The 13,810-nt window shown below is 37.4% G+C and overlaps 1 protein-coding gene across 1 annotated transcript in view; it reads right to left on the minus strand.

Moving 5' to 3' along the window:
* The window catches only part of IQCH (IQ motif containing H), a 278,771-nt gene that overhangs the window by 231,184 nt on the left and 33,777 nt on the right, over positions 1-13,810 (minus strand). The gene's annotated exons all lie outside the window — the stretch shown is intronic.

Consider the following 13,810-nt stretch of genomic DNA (forward strand, 5'->3'; position numbering starts at 1 on the left):
GCTTTGTTAGAAACTTTTTAATTCCAGGATCATTGGCTCAATGGAGTGTGTCAGGTTCCTGAGCTTTGCCATGCTCCATCAGTTTAGTGTGGCTATAGGACTGTTGTAGCAAGGAAACGATCAAATACATAATCATTATCAAAACTGGAATTAAAACAGTTGTTTTCTGCCCCCTTTTTACAGCTGCATAGCATCAGCCACTGTTGTTCTTCAAATGAAAATCAATGTACAACCAGAAAACTAAGCAGAAATGAAATGCTATAATTCCAGCTAGTTAACTGTGAGTTTTTAGAGCAATGCTTTTAGAAATTAATACCCAAACATTCATTCTCTTTTGGCACCAAAACTTATGTTCAGGAAAAGAATGACATTCTTCTGATGCTTTGATTTAATTTCTCTGAAGGAAAACATCAAATTCAAGTTAAAGAGAATCTTAAATTAAAAAAAAAGATGACTACATCAGATAATTTTGCTAGAAAATGGATTTGAACTCTGAATTTCCTCCTCACATATGGAGAAATACTATGAGCTTACATTGAATTGGTAGGCTTCAAAATAAGGTTTTATAGTAATAGCAATTATGGATAAAAAATAATCATTCCATTAAATAAAGACACACTTTGGAGGAGGATCTTTTAAAAAATAAACAGTAAGATAAATCTTAGGAATCATTTTGGGAAAGGAACAGAGAAGTTTCAGATTGATCAACAAAAGATGGCTATTTATTCAATCTATTGTAAGTCACTAAACAATCTAAACTTTATATTCTCTCCTTTTGATAGTAATTACAAGCAGATATATCAAATGTGACTCTCATTTAGACTTTGGTTTGTAAGAACAAAAGTTATTATCAAAGCCAATTACTGTTTTACCTACATGGCTGCACAGAAGCGGAGAGTTCAATTTTCATCTCATCAGTGATTTTGTGGTATTTATTTTATTACTATACCATGCAGCTATATAAGAAACGAATAGCGTATGCTATTAAACAAGGGTTTCAGTATAAGATGCTAAGGTTTCTTTGAAAAGAAATTCTGAATTAAAAACACTAGGCAGCTTCTAATGCCAACTCCCCAGACATAAGGAGGCTATAAAATGATACATATCTGAGCATCGGATTCCACATTGAGTAATCAAAATGGAAAAGCTTCACAAACAAAGTTGAGAAAGGCCACTTACCAACTTGCAGCATAATCAGCAGAATATACTCTCAACAACATTTTTTCAAGTAAAGCTTTTTGAGTGGATAATGCTTAATGTGGTATTATCATGGGTTAATGTTATTTGCTGTTTAATTTTATAATCAAGGGGTGGGGGAAACAATCTAAACATTCACTGAGAGTAAAATAGCCCCAGCCATTTGATTAGATCTAAAACGTGGTATAGTCTCAAGAACTCTTGATTTGGAGTCAGATGATCTAAGTTCAAGTCCCAGTTAAACTACTCCCTTATATGTGTTGCTGAGCAAATTAGAGTTTTCAGAGCTAATAAACAGGAGTGGGATTGGGACTTTGTACAAGTCTTATTTGTAGGAAATCAGAATTAGAAGGGATCTCAGAGATTGTCTAGTCCAACTCGGTTATCTAATACTTAACCTCTCTGACTCTCAATTTTCTCTTCTGTAAAATGGGGTTTCATGAGTCTTGGTAGAGAACAACTAGACCAGACCAAGGTGATCTATACTAAAGGCTCCACCATAATCATGAAAGTATTAAAGACTATTTCACAAGCTATCTCCCAGAAGACAAGAACCATAAGAATGGATTAGATGGCAATCAAGGAGATACCGATAACTACCCTATTTCCTATTATTAGTAAATCTTTATAAGAATGAACTACACATAGGATATACCTGAGTCTGAGAAGAGAACAGGCAAATTTGAATAAATATTCTCTACCACACGTTTGCAGGCACACAGTTGGCTGGAATGTATTCAGAATGCAAGCTGTTCCTGTGCTTACCTAGTTGGATCCCCCAATTATAAATGGCTTCTTCACTCTCAGTAATCTCTGAGAGCAATTGCTGCTTTCTTGAAAGACATCAAAATTAAAATCAATCAACCACAGTTGTCCAGACTTTATCTTAATGCCTTAAGCCCCTCATGTCCAAAAAAACGCCATCCATGCCTGAAGCTCATTTCAATAGGTGTGCTGAGAAAACTGGATTTTTTTTTAAATTTAAGGCGAACATTTATTAAAAACTCAAACATAAATGACATTATTTTTGTTTATCAAGCAACAAAATTAAGACAAATTGTCATTTCAATGGTAACTAAATTTTACTTTTAAATTGGTTAAAAATATCCAAATTCTTTTGATATTAGGATATGTTTGAGAATACTGCGAATATTCTGTGTACGTGTACCTATCACCCCATCCCAGATATCTTAATTCACTTCATGTTGAAACTTCTCCAGTCTGTTAAACCATTTAAAGGGTCTCTGGCCACAATCGTTCTGTTAAACTTTGCAGCTGTGTTGCCATCTATTATAAAAAATCTGCGTATCAAAGGCTAGATGGGTTATCCATACAGCTATACAGTGGAGTGCTGCCCACTGCTCACTGAAGGGTTGGGGCTCTAGGGATTTTTATCTAGCATTTTTATACTCACTATTGGACAGTTTTAAGATTTTTTGATGCTAACTTCCAGTGCCAAGTTCTCCTGATTTGTGAGAGTTCAGGCTTCTCCTGAATAAAAATAAGAATTCAAAAGTGTTCTGGAGGGGGCAGCTGGGTAGCTCAGTGGAATGAGAGCCAGGCCTAGAGACAGGAGGTCCTAGGTTCAAACCCGGCCTCAGCCACTTCCCAGCTGTGTGACCCTGGGCAAGTCACTTGACCCCCATTGCCCACCCTTACCAATCTTCCACCTATGAGACAATACACCGAAGTAAAAGGGTGTAAAAAAAAAAAAAGTGTTCTGGAACCCGATTGTGCAAATAGTTTGTCTCAGCCCTAAGTGGAGAGTTGTTCTCCCCAAAGTGTATGGCCATGCACACCTATCAATTTGTTGATAACACGAAGGCCTTATTTTGGTAAAACATGTTGTAGCCATTTAGGAGTCTCTCATGAAGGGGTGGTTAAGATCATGTAAGATTCCCTGATTAATGTGAGTATAGAAATAATTCTTTTCAATAATCCTTTGCTTATTGACATTAATCGAAGTATAATACCAAAAAAGTGTGAGAAGCAAAGGCATCTACCACTCTCACCGAGGTAAACATGTTGTGTATTAGTGTGGTTCAAATACAAGAGGGATTCCCGATCAATGGTAAGGTCTTCCAGGTATTACAGTTCCTAGATGATATACTAATTGCAATGAGATCTGAAATATTCTAGGGGACGCTTAATAAAATTATCCTGAGAATTCATTAAAAAAAAATTAAATTGAAGAAAAAGATTTAATATCCAAGCTTGATAATGACATAGGAAAGCTATTTCATTGAGTTTGTACTTCAGCATATCAATATATGTATACATATATGTAATGTGTGTTTGCACACACAAATATACATACATACATATTTGTATGTGACTTTGTATATTTTATTCCTAAATCATCTCCTTAGAAGCTATCATGATGCCTGAACCAGAAACCAAAACCTACAGTATTTAATCCTTTTATCCCTGGAATTCTTCCTCTGGGGCCCTGCTGTTCTAATTCTTTTTTGCCACCATCAACCCCTACCTTCCAAGCCTTACTTCAGCCAGCTTCACTTTACTCCCTAACTATTTGCTCACTATTCTACTTCCCCTGCCCCCTAATGCTTTCCAGCTCTAGAATCACAATGAAGCCAATTCTGCCACTGCTCTCAAAATGAGGTTTGAGTGTCACCCATACCTCACCACTATCCCCCTCCCTGCTCCTTGTAGTAGAGACTTCTACTTGAGCAATCCAATTATGTAAGATAATTTCCCCATTCTTCTTCTGACCCTCTCCTCTCAGTGTATTCTTGTTTTAAGTGACTTTTTTTTTCAACTTAAAGATATTTTGGAGGCATTCTTTTCTGGATTTATGTCTTAAGCTCTATATGGTGGGATTCTTTGTTTGCTCATTCTTCCAGCTTACTTCTTGACTTTGGACTTTGTGTTCTATGAATTTCTGGGATAAATATCTAGGCTGAACTTCTGTCTTCTTCATCCCTCTACTGCTCTGTTGGGGGTATTAAGCACTGTGTTATTCCAGAATCCCAAGACAGCTCAGAGTAGAGACCTGCAAGTTTTCAATGCTCCCAAAGTTATGTGACCTGGTGCAAAGTCTGGTCATTGCCTTCATAGGTGTGAGTCTTCCTGCCCCTCTGCATAGCAGCCCAATGAAAATGCTTCCTCCCTCCCCTGAGCAGAGCACTTGGACTATTCCCTTTCTCCCTCCCCTATCTGGGGTAAGGTGGTAGAGAAGAGGGGGTGTGGCACTTGGTCTGGGGGTGGGGGAAGGGAAGGACAGTACAAAGTCTGGGGGTGGGGAGGGGGCAGGGCACAGCACTCCTTCACTCCCTTCACTTTCCCCCTAAAATATAAGGTCCTAGAGGGCTAGGGCTGCCTTTGATTTTGCATTTGTATCCACAGTGTTTAAAACTCATGGCATATAGTAAGCACTTAATAAAATACTTTTCATTCATTCATTAGTTCAAAGCTAAGAGAGACAGTCCTGATGGACAATTAAGTTGGACCTACAATTAAAATAAGATGAAGAGGATAGAATGGTTTGTATTTGGGAATAATGTACAATGCTTTTAATAACAACAAGCTGTTCCATACAAAACCCATGTTTGTTTTCTCTAAACACAAATGCCTTCTTGTTGATGCTGTTTGGCTTTGAAACTTAAAACACCATAGTCTTCAAAGAATCAAAATTGGCAATAACTCAAAAATCAATTAAAAGATGCATGTTCATTGGGTGCAAATGGGCCAAAACATATTTACAATGAGAGAACTCATGTAATAAGTAGTGTAAATGATATTATTTTGGAAGTGGAGGGCATTAGGTGAGAAAAGCAGGTAGAGTGAAGGTTACCAAATGGACAGCCTGAGGCCTGCAACGGCACTCACAAAATGTAAAAAGACCTAGGGGAAGGCCTCATATCATGTTAGGTAGACCCTTTCTTAAATATAGATGGAAGAACATGGGCAGGGTGAGAAGTGAATAACTAAGAACTGACTTGATGGAATTAATACCCACATTCATGAAATTAAATATAATGAAATATTGAAGTGTAAGTATAACAGGCATGGCTGAGGTAGGAAAGGGCTACATTTCCCAGGATGCCTCAGTCCCATTTTTAAATGTTTTTAGAGGAGAGGAAAAAATTCCTTTTCCAATAAGGTCAAATGCCTAAGATACAGTTATTGATTGTAGAGAGAAGATGTCTGTGAAGAAAGAAGATTAATAGAAGCCTGTGTTTAAGTCATAATCACACAGAGCAGAGATTAGTAGCTGACTCAAGCCAGAAGAGGAGCTGTATAGAGACAGTGTGACCAGGAGTCACACAGGGAGAGAATGGTTGCAACATGAGCTGCAACTAGACATTGATTCAACTCTCCATTGAAATCTTTGGTCATGAGGCCCTTCTCCAAGACCCCACTAGATTTTGAGAGAAGCTCTGTGTGTGCCTGAACTGTGCCCAATCTGCTCTATACTCTTTTGAACTAAAAATCAATTCTTTAAGAAACTCTCAGTATAAAAATCATCACCTCTTACTCACTCTTATCCTGATTAGAAAGTTGAGAACTTTTAAAGTTAACTTACTCTAAGTATTCAGTTACTCACCATGTTAACAGTCCCAAGAAGGAAGAATATTGAAACTATAAAATATTTAAACAGAATAGAATTTAATTAAACAAATATTTATTATGTCCTGACTATGCCACAATCACCATGTTAAGTGCTGAGATTAAAAAGACAGAAACAAATAGATGTTACTTTATTTCTTCATTTATAAAATGAGGGAGTTGAACTGGATGACCTGCAAGGTCACCTCCAGATCTAAATCCATGATATTATGATTCTTAAGGATCTCAGTCTACCTATATTAATGAAAGTAAATAAGAACTATGTATACAGTAATTTGAGGGAAGGAATAACAACTACAGGGGATAAACAAAGAATAATGTAGGAGACTGAGTTTAAGCTGAGACTTGAAGGGCATGTGGCATGCCAAGAGGAAGAAGTGAAGTTGGAGACCATTCTAGGCATGGGGGACAGCCTAATTAAATGGCATGGAGTGGGAAATGGAAAATTCATCTCACAGGGCCTCATTTGCAATATACCTGTAGTGTAACTCAATTGATTAACTATGTTAGTGAGAATGAAGGTTACAAAATGAACAGCCTTAGTCCTGCTTTAGTACCCACAAAACATAAAAAGACCTAGGGGGAGGCCTCTTATCATGTTAGGTAGATCCTTTCTGGAGTACAGATGGAAGAACATGGACAGGGTGAGAAGAAAATAGACCAAGAAAACTGACTTGATGCTTTGAATTGTTAGGTTTGTTAGCTGAGATTATAGGTCACAGTGATAGCTGACACATAGTATGCTTTAAAGTTTACAAAACACTTTGCATAGACGGAGAATATCATACAGATCACTTTGGATACTTAAGAAACCTTGATAGCTCCCTATTTCTTCTAGGATAAAAAATAAACTGCTTTGACATTTAAAGCCCTTTCCAGACTCATCCTAACCTGTTTTTTCCATACTTGTCTCATTACTTCTCCTGGAAAACTCTCTATTCCCAAGTGAGTATGGTTTATATTCCCATTTGTCTAGAGAAATTTGAAACTGAGGCTCCTCCAAAAAGCTCACATTTCTAAAAGAGAAAGGCATAGCATGGTTTTGTTGGTTTTTTCCCCTGCAGCTGGACTGGCCTTCGATGAATTTTTGAATCAGACTTAACCTCTAAAATACAATTTCCACATCTATAAGATGGGATAAGATCGATTATCCTATGGATACCTGTGAAATGAAAGAGTCCATGAAAAAGTGTTTTGTAAACTTTAAAGCACTATATGTGTTTATTATTATTAACAGCCCAAACTACCTCATAAGTCAAAACAGTTAACACAGTTACATTAATTATTTGGTAGACCACAAAAGAGGGTTGGTGAGATGAAATGACTTGCCTGAAAAGATCACAGAAGTCAGGAAGCTAGGTGGTTCATGGATGAAGAGCCGGGCCTGGAGATGGGAGGTCTGGGTTCAAATCTGACCTCAGACACTTCCTAGCTATATGACCCTGGGCAAGTCACTTAACCCCAACTACCTAGCCCTTACTGCTCTTCTACACTGGAAATGATACTTAAATTGATTCTAAGATGGAAGATAAGAGTTTTTTTTTTAAAAAAATGATCATAGAAAGAAGAGGCAGAATTGGGCTGTGAACTTGGGCCTTGTAAATACAGGGTTCTTTCCTCTAGCCTAGGCTGCATCTTTCATACTGGCACATTTGTAGGCAGGAGATTACAAGCTTAAAAACAAACAAGAATGTAAACATTTAAAACAATTATGTGAAAATACAATGGGTGTTAATTAGATTCAGAGTTGCCTACAAACTGCCGAAAAGCTAGTCTACATTCCTGTTCTATATAATAATCCCTAAGTAGCAATTGCATAGAAAATTAAAGAAAAAAGAAAGAAAAATAAAAAAGTGAGAATGACTCCTGATTTTTTTTTCTTTTCGAAACATAAATGTTTCCAAATGTGTTTTTTAAAATAGTGGATAGAATGAATTAATTGTGCATCTTGTTTCCAATTTAGCAAATCAAAAGTGTTCATCATACAAGTTGTGTGCGTGTAATGGAATTCCTAAAACAGTGGTCCACTTTTGGGGAAAGAGGGTTTAAAGTAGCAACTGGGGCTTACCTAGTTTAAAAGACTGGAAGTGGGCAATTAAAGGTGGCAATATACCAGCTGGATTTCACAACTACTTAATAATAAAAGCTTTTATGTTAGTTTGCTAGGCATGTAGAACAGCTGGCAAAACAGCATTGTTTGTCATTTACTTTATAATGGGAAATTAGGGCTATCTTTTGTGTCAGTGGATATGCATTTTTAAGCAGATGTCACAGATATTAGAAATGAAAGGACAATGGGACTCCCAGACCCCCGAGGTAAAGTCAGGGTAGGAAATATTCAATACCCCTTTCTAAATTAAGTTCACCCATGCACATAACATCCAAAAGAACACGTGATTATCTTCAATGTATGAATCATTATTTGTATGACTATTTTTCATGATCCAACTATTTTTCTGCAAGCAAATGATTGACTGGTTTAATTTTTGGAATAATGTATGCTCAGTGAAATTTTAAAAATTCTGTCATTAGTATTTTTAAGATTTTCAAAGTCCTTTGCATGTAATCTCATTTGATTTTCACAACTACCCTGTGAAGTAGGTGTTATTATTATCTCCATTTTACAGATGACAAAAATAAGGCAAACAGAGAGTAAGTGACTAGTGCAAATGACTTACCTAGAAAGTAAACATCACTTTAAACATCATTGCCTTAGTCATTTTCAACTCAACTTCATTTATTAATCACCTCTGTCGCATGACTCTGGGAAATAACAAAAGTAGAAAACACTCTCCCTTCCCTCAAGGAGCTCACAATACAAAAACATATAAGAGAACTAGAGAAAAAGAAAACCTAAGGCAATATAAAAATAATTCTGTGATTGTATACTACTTGTGTGTATGTATCCTCTGGAAATCCAAAATAAGGGAAGAATTATTGTGCGGGTGGGGTTAATCAAGGAGACTTCAATGGAATAGGTAGGTAGAAGGAAATGAAGGGTTTAATTTGTGGAAATGGTCTGGGGAATAACATAGAGGAAGGAATGAGGAGGATATGTCTGAGGACAGTAGTAATAAGGCTATTTAGAGCAACATGGAAGTGCAGTACTTGGGAAGAATGAGAGATGGGTCTGTTATCTCTTTTGAAATTGCCAAATAAATATAAGCATAGCCTTTAATTATTCACACATTGTTACTTCTTGAGCTCTTTCCCAAAAATGACTCTTCAAAAAACTGCACATACAGCTCACCATCTTTTTTAATGAATAATATGACTTGAAAAATTAGATACAATTTTAAAGGATTAAATAGCGATAAACAACAAGAAATTTCTTTACTTTTGGAAGTCAGTTTTGTTATACTTCTGTATCTAGACAAGTTTGGTTCTCAGATATTAAGAATCAGAGGTTGACTTACTCTCATTTTCTATATATAATGCAAGGTGAGTTCAAGTCAGAAATGAATTCCATAGTATATATTTTGCCTTATTCTTTTATCTCAAGATCAGAGATCGGGGCATCATTAAGGAATGCCAATACAGCTTATATAGAAGAGGGGAAGGGATATGTTTGGAAAGTTTTTTTTATTCTCCCCACATAAGGTAGAACATCTCACTACCTACACTGTGTTACCTGCAGGTTGCAGAAAAGTCCATCAATCTCCTCATGTACTCTTATAGTGAAAGAATAAGAGACTAAAGAATAATTAGAAAACTATTAGTAACCAGCAACCTTTGAAAGATCACTAATAAAAATATTTCAACTTTATTCAGCTCTTTACAAGAGAAAATATTTTCCTTACAACTACCCAGGTGGAGTAGGCAATATAAGGTGCTATTACCATCCCTAATTTACATGTAAAGATCCAAGTTCAATGACTTCACAAAAGCCAAACAGGCTTGGTGTGTGAGTCTGCTGAAACTGGAGGGATAGACTTTAGTTTAAACAGAAATCTGGGGATAAATGGATTCAGGAAAGTGGGCTTTCTTCACTAATCTGGCTCCAAACAATATGTCTTTGTACCTTATTAAGCCAGAGCAGATTGTGTCTTATGTTTTGCTATGTAATTGTGAGTTGTATCTTTTAATATTTCCCAATATTTTTTAGAGAAATGTGTATAGGTAGTAGGAGTCAACCCAAAGTCTTATAGAGACAAATTTTCCCAAAACATAAGCTTCATGCTGTGCCGGTAGAAGGCATTTCCCAGCCAACTGCTAGAATATTATATCTGACACTGAATTGATAATTTCTTAAACAATATTATAGATCAGTGGTTCCCAAACTTTTTTGGCCTACTGCTCCCTTTCCAGAAAAAAATATTACTTAGCCCCCTGGAAATTAATGTTTAAAAATTTTCAATAGTAATTAATAGGAAAGATAAATGCACCAATGGCTATCACCACTTCCCTGGATCGCTGCAGCACCCACCAGGGGGTGGTAGCATCCACTTTGGGAGTCACTGTTATAGAGTATGGAAGAGTCAATGTAGTTTCCAAAAGTGACCAGTCTCAAGAAGAATTTATGCTCTTAGAGAACATAGCTAAATACCCAATTTTAGGGTTTTAACATAAAATGAAGCCATGTTATCTGATAAGCTTTTGTGTTTCAAATGTAGAAGAATTGTTTATAAAACTTCTATTTTAAAATAGCAATTCTAGGGATATTTAAAGAATGATACCTACTTGAGCTAGGTATAGGCTTAATATCCTCCTCATTTCATAACACCCATATGCCTTCTGCTCTTATCTCCTTCACTCTAATCTCATATGAAGAAGTAGGCAAGACAAGCCCCTCTATGCACAGATGATTTCCATTCTGCCCTATCTTCTTCGGAATATTGCCTCCTCTGTCATCCCCTCTATCATCTATTGCTTTTTTCCTTAATTTCTTCTTGTCTATTGTTTGCTTCCCTACTGCCTAGAGGCATTATCACAAGTCTCTACCCCATTCTCCAAAAGCCCTCACTTGACTCATCTATCTACAGTGTCATCCCATAATTTCTCCTTTTTGTTACTAGCCTCCTTGAGAAGACTGTCTATAATTGATGCCTCCACTTCTTTTCCTATTATCTCTCTTCTTAACACTCTACAGTCTGGCTTCCAACCTCCATCCAACTGAAATTGCTCTCTAGTTGCCAGTGGTCTCTTAATTGCCAAACCCAATGGTCTTTTTTCAATCCTCATCCTTCTTGACCTCTCTGCAGCTTTTGACACTGTCAATCACTTTGTTCTTGATACACTGTAGATTCCTATGACACTTTTCTGTTCTGGTCCTTCTCTCCTCCTACTCTGACTGCTCCTTAGTCTCTTTTGCTGGATCTTCATCTAAGTCACATCTGCCAAAGGTGGATATTCTCCAGGGTTCATTCCTCTTCTCCCTCTATACAATTTCACTCAGTTAGAGCTCATTACTTCCCATGGATTCACTTGTCACCTCTGTAGTTGATTCTCCTATCTATCCAGATCTCTCTTCTAATGTCCAGACTCACATCTCCAGTTGCCTATTAGACATTTCAAATTGGATGTTCCATAGATCACTTAAACTCAATTTGTCTGAAACTATGATCATCTCTTTCTCCCAAATCCTCCCCCATTATAAACTTCCCCATTACTGTCAAGACTACCACTAGCCTTGTGAGCCATCAACCTAGATGTCATCCTCAACTTTTACTCTCTCTCTCTCTCTCTCTCATTCCAAATTCAATCTATTGCCAAGCCCTATTGATTTTATCTCCATAATATCTCTTGTATGCAACCCTTCTCTCTTCTGATATAGTCACCACTCTGGTCAAAAGTTTTCATTATCTTATGAGTCAACTATTAAAATAACCTGCCTTCATTCTCCCTATTTCAGTCCATTTTCCACTCAGCTGTCAAATAAGTTTTTTAACTATAGATCTAACTATGTTAAACAACACCAAAACTCCTTTCCTCTACCCCCTTACTCAATGTGGGGCTCCCTATCACCTCTAGGGTATCAAGAAATGTTTTCTTATAGATGAAGGGGTTTTAGATAGAATTTGAAGGAAGATAAGGAAGTAGGAAGTGAAAGAGTTCCAGGCATGAAGGAAAGTCAATAAAAATGCAGTGTTGGGAGATGAAATGTCTTATACAAGAAAAAGCAAGGAGACCAATGTCACTAGATGCATGGTGTCCAGGTGGGGAAGGTGGACACCACAGTAAAAAGTAAGAAGTTTGGAAAGGTAGGAAAGAATCAAGTTGTGAAGGACTTTGAGTATCAGTTTGGGACAGAATATATGTCAGTTTTGGGACAGAATGTATGTACACACACATACATATATATGCATATATATATATACACACACACATACATACATATATTTTTAAGCCCTTACCTTCTGTCTTAGAATCAATACTGTATATTGGTTCCAAGGCAGAAGAGTTGTAAGGGTGAGGCAATGGGAGTTAAGTGACTTACCCAGAGTCACACAGCTAGAAGTATCTGAGGCCAGATTTGAACCTAAGTCCTCCCGTCTCTAGACCTGGCTCTCAATTCACTGAGCCACCCAGCTGCCCCCAGGACAGCATATATTTTTTAAAGAATGTTGACAAGACAGAGTACCAGGTGGAAACTCTTAATAAGATCACATGAGGATTAGTTGGCAGAATTGGGGCTGTTTAAGCTAAAAAAAGCAAAAGCAAAAGGGAAGATGTGATTTCTGTCATCAAATATGTGAAAAGTTTTCATGTGGTAAGAAATTAGGCTTGTTCTGCTTAGTACCAGAGAGCAAAACAAAGGAGGTGGAACTTGTTGAGAAACAACTTTAGCTTAACCTAATAAAACAAATTTCTTAATAATTACAGCTGTTTCAATAATGCAATGGGCTGCCATAGAGCATGGTAACTTCCTTATCATGTGAAGACTAGATGATATTTGATGGGGCTTTCCTGGAAGGGATGCCTGCTTTGGGGAGAGGTTGTACTAGATGACACCCAAAGTACCAAATGAATTGAACAAACATTTATTAGACTAAGATTCTGTGATAAGCTCTTAAGATTATCAGGCTCCCTTTAAAAATGTCAAGAGTAAACAGGAAGGGAACTATCAGTCAATTGGACAACTGGAAAAAAAACCCCATCAGATGACCTAAAAAAGCAATCGAGCCAAAAGAAGACAGTGCAGCCATTCATGCCTATCAAAGATTCTACAACAAGGGATTATAAATCACAAAATGCTATGAGTTGTGGTGCAACATTCAGACTTCTGACACTTGCCTGCTACCAAGTAGGTAATGTCAATCTGACTTCAGTCCATCCTCAACCAGCTCCTTCCATCCACACAACAGAATAATGCTCTGATTCCAATAGACTAAACCAGGCCCTTTTCAGCAAGGACAAGCACAGATCAACTCAGATGGTGTCAATTCTGATGATGAATTCAAGCTTGAAAGGTGAGAACTTAGTGCCTGAGAGGTGTGTATTGAGAAGTTGTCATTCATGTTGGTCGCCTTTATGAAGGAGAGGTCACCTATTAAGTGACCATTTAGAGTAAGAAGCTCAAAGGCTGAGGGCTAACAACAGACTCTGAGGCTCCATCTCCTAATCCAAGATATGAAGGACTAACCCAGGTACCAGGAACTATTTCCCAAAGCCAACAGACTAAAGGCTATACCAAGCATCTGAGCCTGGAGCCCTGACAAAGTACATGGAGATCCCTGAAAATCTAGAAGTCAAGGCAGCCCAAAACTCTGACTACATATTGAAGTTGATAAAGATTGGACTCAATATCCCTACTAATGGAATCCAAGGATATACCCATAAACTAGGAGTCTAGGGAAAAGGAAGCTACTATGGACTCTTCCTTTCAAAGTGGAATAACTCTGTGGCCTCCAACCAGTGCTGCTCCCCTCAGGGGAACTACCCATTCATCTTCTCGAGCAGGAAAATGCTTACATTTTCCCAAGAGGTTCCACTAGGCACTTTCTAGCTCAGGAGGAAGACCTTGGACTTAAAAGGACACTTGTGTTTGTATGTCTCTTCTCCACTTCCCAGGTGACCCAAGACT

This window comes from Gracilinanus agilis, chromosome 2 (assembly GCF_016433145.1).
Source record: "Gracilinanus agilis isolate LMUSP501 chromosome 2, AgileGrace, whole genome shotgun sequence".
NCBI lineage: Eukaryota > Metazoa > Chordata > Mammalia > Didelphimorphia > Didelphidae > Gracilinanus > Gracilinanus agilis.